General features: G+C 28.9%; 1 non-coding gene across 1 annotated transcript; it reads left to right on the top strand.

The window, feature by feature from the left end:
- Window positions 1-236: 236 nt before the first annotated feature.
- On the top strand, window positions 237-343 carry LOC125861106 (small nucleolar RNA R71). The gene has a single exon (XR_007445967.1). It is a non-coding gene; the product is annotated as a small nucleolar RNA R71 (small nucleolar RNA).
- The last annotated feature ends 13,279 nt before the right edge of the window (window positions 344-13,622 follow it).

Genomic DNA, 13,622 nt, shown 5'->3' with positions numbered 1-13,622 from the left:
TCCATTTGGGTCAACATCTTCTTGATGTTTTCATCCCTCTGTTTCTCTTTATCAAGTTTCTCTTGCGTTAATATAAAATGAAATGGAGAGAGAAACAAAGAAACGAAGCTACCTCAAATGATTGTAGCATTATTCCTCCTCGTACCAATTGATCAGCCACCCCTTTATTAACCGAATCGAGACTCCGGTAGAAATATTGAAGTAACAAATCGTTTGGTATCACTGAATCGTTTGGTATCCCATGAGTTGGGCATTTAAGTAGGAGCTCCTTGAATCTCACCCAAGTTTCATGGATGGGTTCCCCATCCCGTCACTTGAAACTTTGAATTTCGTCTATAAGTTTCATCATTCTTGATGGAGGAAAGAATCTTGTGTTAAATTCTATAACTAGCTCCTCCCATGATGTGATGGAATTGTTTGGTAACTCGGCTAACCACTTATTAGCTTCTCCCGTTAAGGACAGTGGAAATAACCGCAGTCGAATTGACTCTTGAGACACATATTTTAATGAAAAAGGGCTACAAACCTCTGTAAATTTTCTCACATGCTCATGCGGGTCTTTATGATCTAGCCCTCCATATAGTCCCCTCATTTGGAGAAGATGAAGAGTTGTGCTAATGACTTTAAACCTCACATTCTCATCAGTTTGTGGGATGCAAATTGCACCCATTCCACCCGATTGAGCTGGGTTGTAGACACTATTGATGTCATCTATACCATCTCGATGACCTACTTGGCTACCATTCATCTCTTCCTCACTCATGTTCACTTCTACGTAGTCCAACCAACACTTACACAAAGCAGCCAAAACTAATTCAACTACAGCAAATGAATTTGAGGGTGTCAAATCTTCAATCAAAGAATTCTAAGTAACGCTACTACCCGATAGTGGCACCATTTTGATTAACATATCAAGGCATTTCATCCAATACTAAATTCTAACGATCGTTCGTCAGTATAATAACCCAACTACGTGAATTGGGGTCGATCCCACAGGGAGTAGTACTTTCTTCAAATTCAATAATAAAAGTACAATGACAACCTCTTCAATCAAACAATTCCTGCACAATTAATGTTCAAATCACAAATTTCAGGTTTATCTATCAATTCCAAATTTACACTTGAACACAAACAATCAAATATTAGAGTAAAGCTTGGGGAATTGATCAGCCAATTATTCAATCTCAACGAAGTAGCTACATGTTACTGCTCATAATGGGATAATTTGTTATGGGTAGGTCGAACCATATATAAAGTAAATTTCTCTCGAGCAATTACCTTTTCTATGTTGTATTCTCTTGAACTTCAACACCAATCAAAAGAAGCCCAGCTCTTCACCCTCATCAAATTCACTCTTTCGAGCTAAATACAAAGGACGGATCACTTGTTTCACTCTCTCGAGCTGAAACCAAGTAAACCCACTACTAAGGATGCTAAGATTGTCACCTTGGTTCTACACCACTCTCTCGAGCAAGTGCACAACACTAAAATTTTGAAACACGAAGTCACACAATTCAACCTTGAAACACAACAACAACTTAGGCCCACTTCAAATTAATGCCATTCTTTGCAAATAACAAACACCCACTAAGTAAATTCAACAATTGGCTTCATGATCAAAACCCCAAGTAAAGGGTTTTAGCCACTCATCTAAAATGAAAGAATCAAAATCAATTATCGCTCCCATAGTTGGGTACAAAATGAGAATTATAGATGAAAATCGATTGATAATATCCGCTCTTACAAAATCTCTCTCAAAATCTTGCTACAATCACTCACTAAACCCTTTGATAGTGTTTTCTCTCTAAGTAATTCCTTCCTTCTTTCTGAATGAATTCTCTCTCTAGACAAAACTAATTTAAACAAGTCTGAAGTGTCATTTCTTATGACTACTCGGCGAAGTAAGTCGGGTGTCACTGACAGATCGCTGAATCACCGATTATTCTTCATCTCCCCTTTATTTTTCACTTTTTCTTGGTCTGGCTACTATAACTTTGGGCAATCCAAGTCGGGATCGCCGAATAACTCCGCGATTCGCCCTTTATCCTTCCATCTTGCCTATCAGCACTTGCTTGAATCTTCTTTAGTACTTTTGGCGACCTGGTCATTCTCTGCCGACTAGATCGACGATACGCCGAATATAGTTGTTGCTCGCCGAATCCTTCCTCATTTTAGCTTTAGTATTCTATAACTTTAGGCGGTATCTTGGCGATTTGGCGATTCGCTGAATGACATTGGCGATTTGGCGATTTGGTGATTTGGCGAATCGTCGAATGATATCATCGATCATCAAGTCTTCATTTCTTCATTCCTTTAGCTTGCTTTGTTCCTTTCTGCCCAATAGTGTCCATGCTTTGTCTCTAACTCCAAATACCTTAAATTCAAGGATTTTCATTAGTTATTGAGACAAGATATGCATTTGAGGACACTAAGTCTATCAAAATAAAGCCCTAAAAGAGTCCAAATCGTGGACTCATCAGTTTACCTTCCTTGTATTAGCTCCTATACGCTCAATTTACCCTTGAAAATCCTTGTATATCCTAATCACATGTATTAATGCACATTCAAAACTAAATTGAGTGTAAAAAAGAAGTTCAAGAGTTTTATGGAGTTATTATTGAGAATTCTTGTTTAACCAACTATGATTTAAACTAAGTATTCCCAAATGTAAGATTTTCACAATGAAAAAAGAGAAACTTTGATTTCTGAAATGAGTTTATGAGTTCAGGTTATTTCATTACCTCTTTAAAAAGAGTTATTTTGAGTAATTACCTCAAAACCGAGAAAAAGTATATTTACTTGAGCATGATTATATATATTTATTGAGAGTAGTATTGAGTACAGATATGGGGACGAGTTCAAACAACTAACATTCCTCATAAACCATGTAGCCAACATGGGGAAATGATCATACTTTTTAGACGACTCCTTATTGCTTTCGAGCATAGCTTAGTGGATCCACTTAGTTGAGGTGTTTTGTACCCCAGCAAGGTATAGGACAGTTCTGGCAGCGTGGGCGAGATGTTGTATCATCACCTAGCTCATATTAATGGTTGTCGGTTAGAGAATCACCCAAATAAGAGTAAAAAGTAACTTATTGTATTTTTATATACGTCCTTGAGTTAGTACTTTTATTTATGAAGCTTTAAACATTATTGAGTTGAATTGAGGTGAGTATTCTTCAAATCTTATCAGTTCACTTATCTATGCATTCAGTCTTCTTTAAATACTCGTACATGCAATGTACTAATGTCATTCGACCTACATCTTATCATGATGCAGATACATGTGTTCAGGATCATCAACAAACGCTTCATTGAGATCATTTGACACTCTAGTTAGATTTGGTGAGCCTTCTTGCATTCTGGAGGATTTCCCTTTTTCCTTTCAGTTTAGTCCTTTTTGGTGTTGTGGGTCTTGTCCCAATATCCATGTTGAATTATAGAGACTTCATAGATAGTTAGAGTTGAGGAGTATCTTAGTATTTCCCTTTTGTTTGAGATGTTTTAAGATTGTTTTGCAAAGTATTATTATTATTGCAATTAAGTATTTTCTGACAGTTTGAGTTAAGTATTTGCTCGAGTTTGAATGTCCTAAATTGTATTTCTAAGCTTGTTATCGCTTGAGTAAATCTTCCGCTAAGTAGTCAGCCAGGCCAAGGGTTCGCTTTGGGACCAGCCCACACCTAGGGTGTAGGCTTAGAGCGTGACAGGTAGAGAGATTGTTTCCAAAAAAACTCTAAGCTTAAGTGCATCAAACTCAAGTAAACAAGAAAAACTCAATGAAAAAGACATAGCGGTAATAAACAGGGTGATAATTAGTAAAAAAAAACATAATTTGAATATAGTTGGATATTGGGAGTTCATGATTCTTCATGTTCAAAACAATGAGCATGAGGTTCTTCTTTTTGTTGCTTAGCTTTGGCTGATTAGAGTTTCCTCTATTAAATCCTTCTCTCTTTTTTTTCTTTAATATATTATATTAGATTTAGGATGAAGTGTAATTTTTTTAAGGTCTAATTAATCTTCCTAAAATGTCTATTATGGATTTTGGAAAAAATTATAAAATTTGGGGGAGGAAGGATGGACTATTCTCCTTTTTAATGGAATATGCTTTCAACAAAGATTGAGATGGAGTTTACCACTTGGCTACATGCTATATAGTTTTATCTTTTTTACTTTTCTTCTAAAAATAACCAACATTAAAATATTACCTAAAAGTATATTTTTGTAAGAAAATATATGAAAATTCAAAGAAATTTTTCTTTTTCCTCACAAACCAAAAATAGAAGTAATAATTTTTAAAAAATATGTTTTTTGTGGTTTTGTTATTTCTCAAGTAAAAATCTACCAAAAATGAAATAAAAATTAGAAAAAAGATTAGATTTAAATAAATATTTAAAGCTAAAAAGTTTGATTGAAATTCAGGAAGGGTCAAAAGAACCATGTCTACTATAGAAAAAAGAAATAGCTGATAGTTAATGTGTATTTGAATAAGTAATTAGTAATAATTCATATATGAAACTTAAAAAATCGAGCTACCTTAAATGTATTTTTCACCATTAAATAATTTATTAAACATGATTTTAACTCCTCTCCTATATATGGAGGACCACAATAAATATTTTCACATAATTTAAAGTTTAACACTATTTAGAAACAAACTAATAATAAATAAGACAAATCAATTTTCATTTACATTTTATTTTACCATTTGACCACCAACATAATTCATAGTAGGAAAATGTGATAAAATGTTTCAAACTTAGTAAGTCAATTAATTAATGTGTAAAAATGTCCCTATAAATGATGTTTAAATCAGCCTATTTTCTCACTTCACTCTTCACTTCTCTTTTTTATTAATTGATTTTCACTAAGTGTTTTGTCTTAATTTTTTCAATAGTTATGGCAAATAATATTTTCCCAAATGATTGAAACAGTGCCCCTCATTGCAGTATTTGCTTTCACGTGGTTGTTGATGATGCTAAACGGTTCATCACCAAACTTATACGTGGACACTGTTTTCATGTTGGTATTCATTCATTCATATATTTTTATTATAATTTTTTTCTATGTAAACATCTTATAAATCGATTATTAGCTAACTAGATCTTTCATTACTCAACATTAAAAATTGTTTTTGATTTTTATGGCTTTTTTTCTTGAATTTTTATTTGGGTCTTTTAATTGATTAAGTTGGATTTTTACTTCTTTTTTTTTAACTCATTTGAAGTGAATGATAACTCATGTAGTTAGCTAGATTATTTTCTTTGGTCTTTTAGATAAAACCTTAGTGTAAGTTGGCAAAAAGAAGTACAATAAAAAAAGATATTATTTAAAAAAAAAAAAACTTGGATAGAAACAACAAAAAAATAAAACATTAAATCTTGTAATTTTTTCATATCGTCTAATTTAAAAGTTTGAACGTCATATGATTGATTCCATTTGTATTCCATTTGTTTGGCACACATTAAGATCTAACAATCTAATTGTATAAGCATTATTTTTCTTTCTAAACATGTAAGAAATAAGTTAATTCTGAATTTTTATACTGTCATTGATTAGTCTTCAATTATTTTGCTATTATACAGATTGTATTGTGGTTGAGTTCAATGTTATGGGGCTAATGAAATTCCCTAATTGCGAAGTTATCGAAGAAGACGGGCTTTGGATGAAAGTTGCAAACTCTGAAGATGGAGAGAGTAGTGATGAGGACGAAAATGAAGAGAGCAACGATGAGGACCAATATAATGAAGAACACGAAATTATCGTGAATTTACCTTATTTATTATCTAATCATAATTAAGTATATTAATTTAATATGAAAAATAGATAAAGATCGATTGCTATCGCACTAATATAATTTTTAGTTTGAATATCGTTGCAGGTCAATGACCGTCTATCTTCAATTTTAGGGATTTTCTTAGCAAAGATTTTATATTTATTAATATTGATCTTTTAATTTTTTGTGCACAGTAAAATTATACATCGTTTAGCTTTTTCATTGTTTATAAATTCTAAAAAATAAAATTCTATTTGAAATTTAGCCTGAAGATGGAGATATAAACGATGCACATAATGGAGGTGCTAGCAATATGAGGTAATTTTAATCTTACTCTCTTTTTTTTTCTAATAATTTAATGTATGCTGTTTTTTATTCTTTTAGACTTAATTAGATGTTAAAAGAGGATCTATTTGAAATAAATTGAACTAATGACACATATTGGTAATAGCATAAAGATTTAGGTACCTCTTAAACTTAGCTCAAATAATTATAATAACACATGTTGGTAATAGCTATTTTTTTTTAGAAGTTCTTTCACATGTACAAGGAAGAAATTAATTAGGTAATGATATTAATGTCTTATAACTCTCCATATGAACTCTACATCACTTAACTATTTCTCCTAATTAAGTACAATTAATTGATTAGACTAAGATTTCAAATTAATGTTTGTACATGAATAATTTTATTGTGTTTATAGTATAACTTTTTTTTGTATAAAATATAGTTTTACGTGGCATGAGATGACCTAATAATGTTCCACGAGATGGTGCAACTCCAAATATTCATCATATTACTTTCCAAACCAACAATGGCCGCAACATCTTTTCTCATACTTTTGTTGATAGAAATCCTATTCTCCAACAAAATGAGTAAGTTTATTCTCTCATTAAATCCTTTAGCATATACATTTAGTAGTATATTTTGAATTTATTTCATGAACTATATATTAATTTGAGTACTTTGTTATTGAAAATAGATGGAGACAATATTTGTGCGCATGTCCCTCCTCCTCCAGTTGCTTTCGAGATGATTGATCGGAGGATCTTTGTCTCAGGTCTAAACGTTGAACAAAATGAGTAAGTTTATTCTCTTATTAAATACTTTAGCATATACTTTTAGAAGTATATTTAATTTATTTCATGAACCATATATTAATTTGAGTAATTTATTGTTGAAAATAGATGGAGACAACAATTGCATGTCCCTCCTCCTCCAACTGCTCTCGAGATGATTGATCGGAGGATCTTTGTCTCAGGTCTAAACGTTGAACAAAATGAGTAAGTTTATTCTCTCATTAAATACTTTAGCATATATTTAGAAGTATATTTAATTTATTACATGAACCATATACTAATTTGAGTACTTTATTGTTGGAAATAGATGGAGACAAAATTGCATGTCCCTCCTCCTCCAACTGCTCTCGAAATGATTAATCGGAGGATCTTTGTCTTAGGTCTAGACGTTGAACAAAATGGTAAGTTTATTCTCTGCTTAAATACTTTAGCATATACTTTTAGAATTATATTTAATTTATTTCATGAACCATATATTAATTTGAGTACTTTATTGTTGAAAATAGATGGAGACAACAATTGCATGTCCCTCCTCCTCCAACTGCTCTCGAAATGATTGATCGGAGGATCTTTGTCTCAGGTCTAAACGTTATTTCGGATCCTATAATTCATGCATCACCCACTCTATACGAGCAAACTTGTAACAATGTGTTACCATGTTTGGAGCTCACTTTGGCAACCAGAAGTACTTCAGTTAGTGGTGAACGTCCACCACCACCTTGTCGATGTATTAGTTGTCGTACATCTTCAAGCAAGATGCATTGATGAAAATATTGGTGTAAAATACCCATCAAACGTGACATTTCTGGATTGTTGTTCTATCTATTTATTTTGTTTGATTTATTGAATTTAAACTAGGCTTTTTAGCCTTAGAATTTTTCCTTAATTTACTTATTCTTTCATGTTATTCTGTTTTCATAAAAAAATCCTGCAATGCTTGATGAATTCTATTTTTTAATAAAACTTATATACTACTCAAATTGAAGTGTGTATTATAATTACTAGAGCTTCAACACAAAATTGATTGACGATGCATTTGAAAAATCAAACATATTTTATTATTGGTTTATGTGTTCAATTTGAGAATTATTTATTTATGTCTTAAACATGATCCTTCATGTGTAATCAATCTGATCATTTTTTGTCACAGACCAAATATGTATTTTCCTCTTTCTACATTTCTAATTTTCTTAGTTTATGTTTCTAGCAATTTTACTTTCTACTTTCAATTCAGCTTTTCTGAATTAGCTAGATATTAACTTTCTCGTGTTTGATTGATCCATAAATGAGAAAATATGTTCTTAACAATTCCTTCCTTTTTATAAATTAAAAAAAAGAAGAATTTACAAACCCACAACACATTTAAATTAGTGTGTCCAAAATTTGAATTAATTACCCAAATCCAATGAAAAAGTCTACAACATAACAACTTGAACCAGCAATATGACTAACAAGATATAATTTGAATAACAACAACATATTCAGTGAAATCCCATTAAGTGGGATTTAGGAAGGGTAATGTGTAACCAGATCTTACCACTTCATTATGGAGGTAGAGAGGTTGTTTCTAAAAAACTCTCGACTTAAGTGCATCACACTCAAGTAAACAAGAAAAACATCAACGAAAAAGGCAATAACAATACATAAATAGTGTGATAATAAGTAAAAAGACATAATTTGAATAGACTTAGATATTGGGAGTTGATAATTTTTCATTTTCAAGGCAATGAGCTGAGGTGCTTCTTTTTGTTGCTTAGCTTTGGTTGATTAGAGTTTCTTCTATTAAATCCTCCGCTCTTTTTTTTCTTTAATATAAAATATTAGATTTAGGATGAAGTGTGGTTTATTTTTTTAGGTCTAATTATCTTCCTAAAATGTCTATTATGAATTTTGAATAAGATTAAAAATTTCAGGAGGAAGAGTGGATTATTCTCCTTTCTAATGGAATATGTTTTTGATAAAGATTGAGATGGAATTTACCACGTGGCTACATTCTATAAAGTTTGATCTTTTTTATTTTTCTTCTAAAAATAACCAACATTAAATTATTACCTAAAATATATTTTTGTAAAAAAATATAAGAAAATTCAAAGAACATATTTTTATAATTTTCTTTTTCCTCACAAATAAAAAATGGATGTACAATGTTTAAAAAATGATTTTTTTTGTGATTTTTAATTTTTTTCAAGTAAAATCTACTAAAAATGAAATAAAAATTAGAGAAAAGATTAGATTTAAAAAAATATTTAAAGTAAAAAAAAATTGATGAAATTCAGGAAGGGTCAAAAGTCATGTGTCTTTAGTAGAAAAAGGAAAAAAAACTGATAGTTAATGTCCCTTTTAATAAATAATTAGTAATAGTTTATATATGAAACTTGAAAAATACAGTTACCTTAAATGTATCTTTACCATCAAATCATTTTTTAAACATGATTTTAACTTTTTTCCTATATATGAAGGACCACATTTTCAAATAATTTAAAGTTTAACACTATTATAGGAAAAAGTTAATAATAAATAATACAAAACCATTTTCATTTACATTTTATGTTACCATTTGACCACCAACATAATTCATAGTAAGAAAATCTAATAAAAAGTTTCAAACTTAGTAAGTCAATTAACATGACTATATGCATGATGAAATGATAAAGAACTAAGAAACTTTAATCTTATATATACTTAAAGGTATAGAAATAATTGAACGAAGGAGAATAATATGGGAAAAAAATATTTAATGATAACGAATCAGAAGATATATTAAACCAACAATGGTATGAAATAGACCTACATGATTTAGACCTCGAAAGAATAGAATGGCATGATTTAGAAATAAATTCAGACTAAAATGAACTACGAATATTTACAATATTGGACAGAATCTATGGAAGATATAAAACTATTAGAACAATTAATGGAAGAAAATTTATGCATGTACCAAGAACCCAAGATATGTTATATCTAGAGTATATCACAAATAATATTAAGGAGATATCAAGATTAAAACACTTACCCAAAGAATATTATAGTAAAATCTTTGAAATGAATTCCTCACCTACCAAAAATGGTACACCTACCAAAAAAGTCATGAATTTCACACGTACTACACTACCAAACATATCATAGTACGTTTCTTCTTTCAGAGCTATGGATGAAAAGAAATATAAGAAGAAACGTACTAGTAGAAAATTAAACAAATTATATCCGGAATATAAATAACTCAATATCACAAAAACTGATAATGAAAAATTAGATCAATTAATAGATAATATATCTAAAATAGAATATAAATATATTCACTATTTAAAAATACAATGAATAACGAGAATAACAAATATAGACAAAAACTTACTGAAATAATTATAGCAAAAAGACAAGAATTAACACATAGACAAAGTAGACTTAACAATAATATATTCGCAGAAACTTGTAAAAAATCTATAGTAGCACAAAGGAAAACTAATTTACATCTACAGATACAGATAGAAAGTTTAGAATATAAACTTCAACACAATCTATAAATGAATAAGGAAGAATATGCCATAGACGAAAAAATATATGAAAACTATGACGAATTAAAATAAAGATAATATTTTCTAATCTAGGAAGAAGATACAAAAAAATAGGTGACAATATAAGTTTAATGTTAGAAAAAGAAACGGTAAAACTAGAAGATAGTTTAACTGTTATGATAAGAATAACAAAAGAAAATGAAGAAATAGATACAAAAATGGAAATTGAAAAAATAAAATAACAAGCAACAAAGGAAGTACAACAATTAGAAGAAGTAAAAAATACTAAAATAATAGAACTAGAAAAAGAGCTGGCAATGTTAAAAGAAATGTATGAAATGAAACAAAAAGAAAAAGAACAAAAAACAAAATTAGCAAATGAGATAATTAAATTAAAAGAAAATTTTCAATTAGAAGGAAAAGAAGAAAATAACCAAGATAATTTACCTGAAATAAGAATTGATGAAATAAATGACGATGATCTAGATGAACAACATTCAGAAACAAGCGAAACATAAATGGAACTTTTAACAAATATAGATAATACAAAGAATTTAGAAGTAAATACAGGAGACATAGACATGGATGAAAAATCTAGTACATCAGGAATAAAAAATCCAAAAAATTTAAAATATTATAATTCAAACTATGGACAATATGATAAAGAAAAAACTATACGGGATAAAAGATTAAATAAAAAATGGACACCCAAACCAATAACTGAACAACATGATTTTTTAGATTTAGACTGTGTAGCAGACATAAATATAAAAAACCAAGAAGAAGATATTATGTAAAAAACTACAAAACCAAAAGACCATATAGACCAAAAAGAAAACTAACGGAATGTACTTGTTATAATTGTGGAAAATTAAGACATATAACTGGAGATTGTAAATTACCAAAAAATCCAAAGAAAAAATAAATATCAGAAATAATAATAGACAATGAAAAATATACACAAATAGAATATGTAGATTATGAATTAGAAAGTGAAGATAGCATATATGAATTATTAGAAAACGAAACAGACGAAATGAAAAATAATTTAGCAATAGAATCAAATAATGAACGTTATGTAAATGACTGAGACAGATATACAAATAATAACTAAAGAAAAATATCAAGATGAAGAATCGGCAGAACAAAAAATAATATTTGATAATAATATATTTGAACAAATAAAAGGAAAAGAATTAGACCTAAGCGTAGAAAAATTATTCGAAATACCAACAATAAGAAACTGGTTTAAACGACAAAAAGAACAATATTATGTAGTAAGGCAAAGAGAACATATCTTAGATTGCAATTACACCAAAGGAAAGGCTAAAATACCTATAATAAACAAACGAATAATAAATAAAGAACTACAACATATTAAATATAAAAATCCAATTAAATATGTACATTTAGGAGGAACAAAAATACTAATAAAAGCATGTTTTAGAGAAGGAATAGATACACCCATAGAAATATATTTAGCGGATGATAGAATTATACAACCCATAGAAAAAAGTATAATAAGTGCAGTAAAAGGTAACCTCATATACCAAAAATTTAAATTTATAATAAGTGCTAACTACTCAGTAGCAATAAATGACAGAAACATAGATAATATCGCTAGTATATATTGAAAAATGTCAGGGATAGAACTAGCTTCAGGAAGTAAAATATTTACAGCTAGATGTAAAAACTTATATGTTTTAACAACAAAACATAAAATAACAGCAAAAAATAAAATAAATAAAATAAAAATAGAAAATCCTTTTGAAAGGGTAGTTACAGTCATCGATAATAATGATTATAGTTATAATGAGATTGATATAGAAGAAGATTTAGAAATAGTAAAAGAAAGAGTAAGTACATCAAAAAGAATAAACTATGAAATACCCAAAATATCATCAAAAATGAGTACCTCAAGAAGAATAGATAAAACTCCACAAAAATCATTAGAAGAAGAAATAGAACCATATCATTACTACATAACGGGAGTAATGGAATAACGAAAATATCTAATATTAATAAATACAGGACAAGAAGAAAACTATATTACATGAGAACTAGTAACAGAAGATGAAATAATTACTACTGAACAATCATGCCCTGAACTACCAAAGACATTGATAAATACCGAAGAAACTACGGAAAAGGAAATAATCATTGGAGGAGTACCAATAATAATAAAGTTTAAAGTATATCAAGGAGATAAAAATATCACTTTAGGAATAAAATGGTTAGAACAAGTGAAACCATATAATTTAAAAGACAAACAGTTAACAATATATTATAAAAATAAGAAGATAATAATAAAAAAAACTTTCTTATGATAAAAACATGAAAATATATATACTTGCAAAGATAATAATAGAAGGATATTACAACAGATATTATACACCAATGATAGACATAGGAGCAGAAGCTAATATATGTAAATACAATTGGTTACCAGAAGATATATGGGAAAAAATTAAAAACACCGATAGTAGTAACAAGATTTAATAATGAAGGAAGCATGATTACATATAAGACAAAAAATATAAAAATACAAATATGGGATAAGATATTAACTATAGAAGAAATATATAACTTTGAATTGACCACAAAAGATATGCTATTAGGAATGTCATTTTTAGAAAAATTATACCCACATATAATAACAAAAACACACTGGTGGTTCACAACACCATGTAAACAAAAAATAGGAGCAAAAAGAGTAAATAACAAAAAACGAAAAATAACAGAATGGATAAAAGGAAGTGAGAAAATTACACAAAAATTAGAAAATATAAAAGAAGAAGACCCTAAAATAGAATTAATTATATTCTCTATAGATAAAGTAAAAATAATCCAAGATAAGCTAGAATTATTATATAGTGAAGATCCTTTTCAAGGATGGGAAAAACATAAAACAAAAATAAAAATTGAGCTAATTGATGATAATAATAATATAATAACCCAAAAATCATTAAAATATAATTTTAATGATTTAACAGAATTTAAGATACATATAAGTGAATTACTAGAAAAAGGGTATATGCAAGAAAGCAATAGCAAGCATACAAGCCCAACATTTATAGTAAATAAGCATAGTGAACAAAAAAGAGGAAAAAATAGAATGGTTATTGATTATAGAAATTTAAATGCAAAAACTAAAACATATAATTACCCAATACCAAATAAAATATTAAAAATAAGACAAATACAAGGATATAATTACTTTAGTAAATTTGATTGCAAATCAGGATTTTAC

The sequence above is a fragment of the Solanum stenotomum genome, chromosome 3 (assembly GCF_019186545.1).
Source record: "Solanum stenotomum isolate F172 chromosome 3, ASM1918654v1, whole genome shotgun sequence".
NCBI lineage: Eukaryota > Viridiplantae > Streptophyta > Magnoliopsida > Solanales > Solanaceae > Solanum > Solanum stenotomum.
Note: the sequence above shows the minus strand (reverse complement) of the source record. Positions and strands in the feature narration are given on the sequence as shown.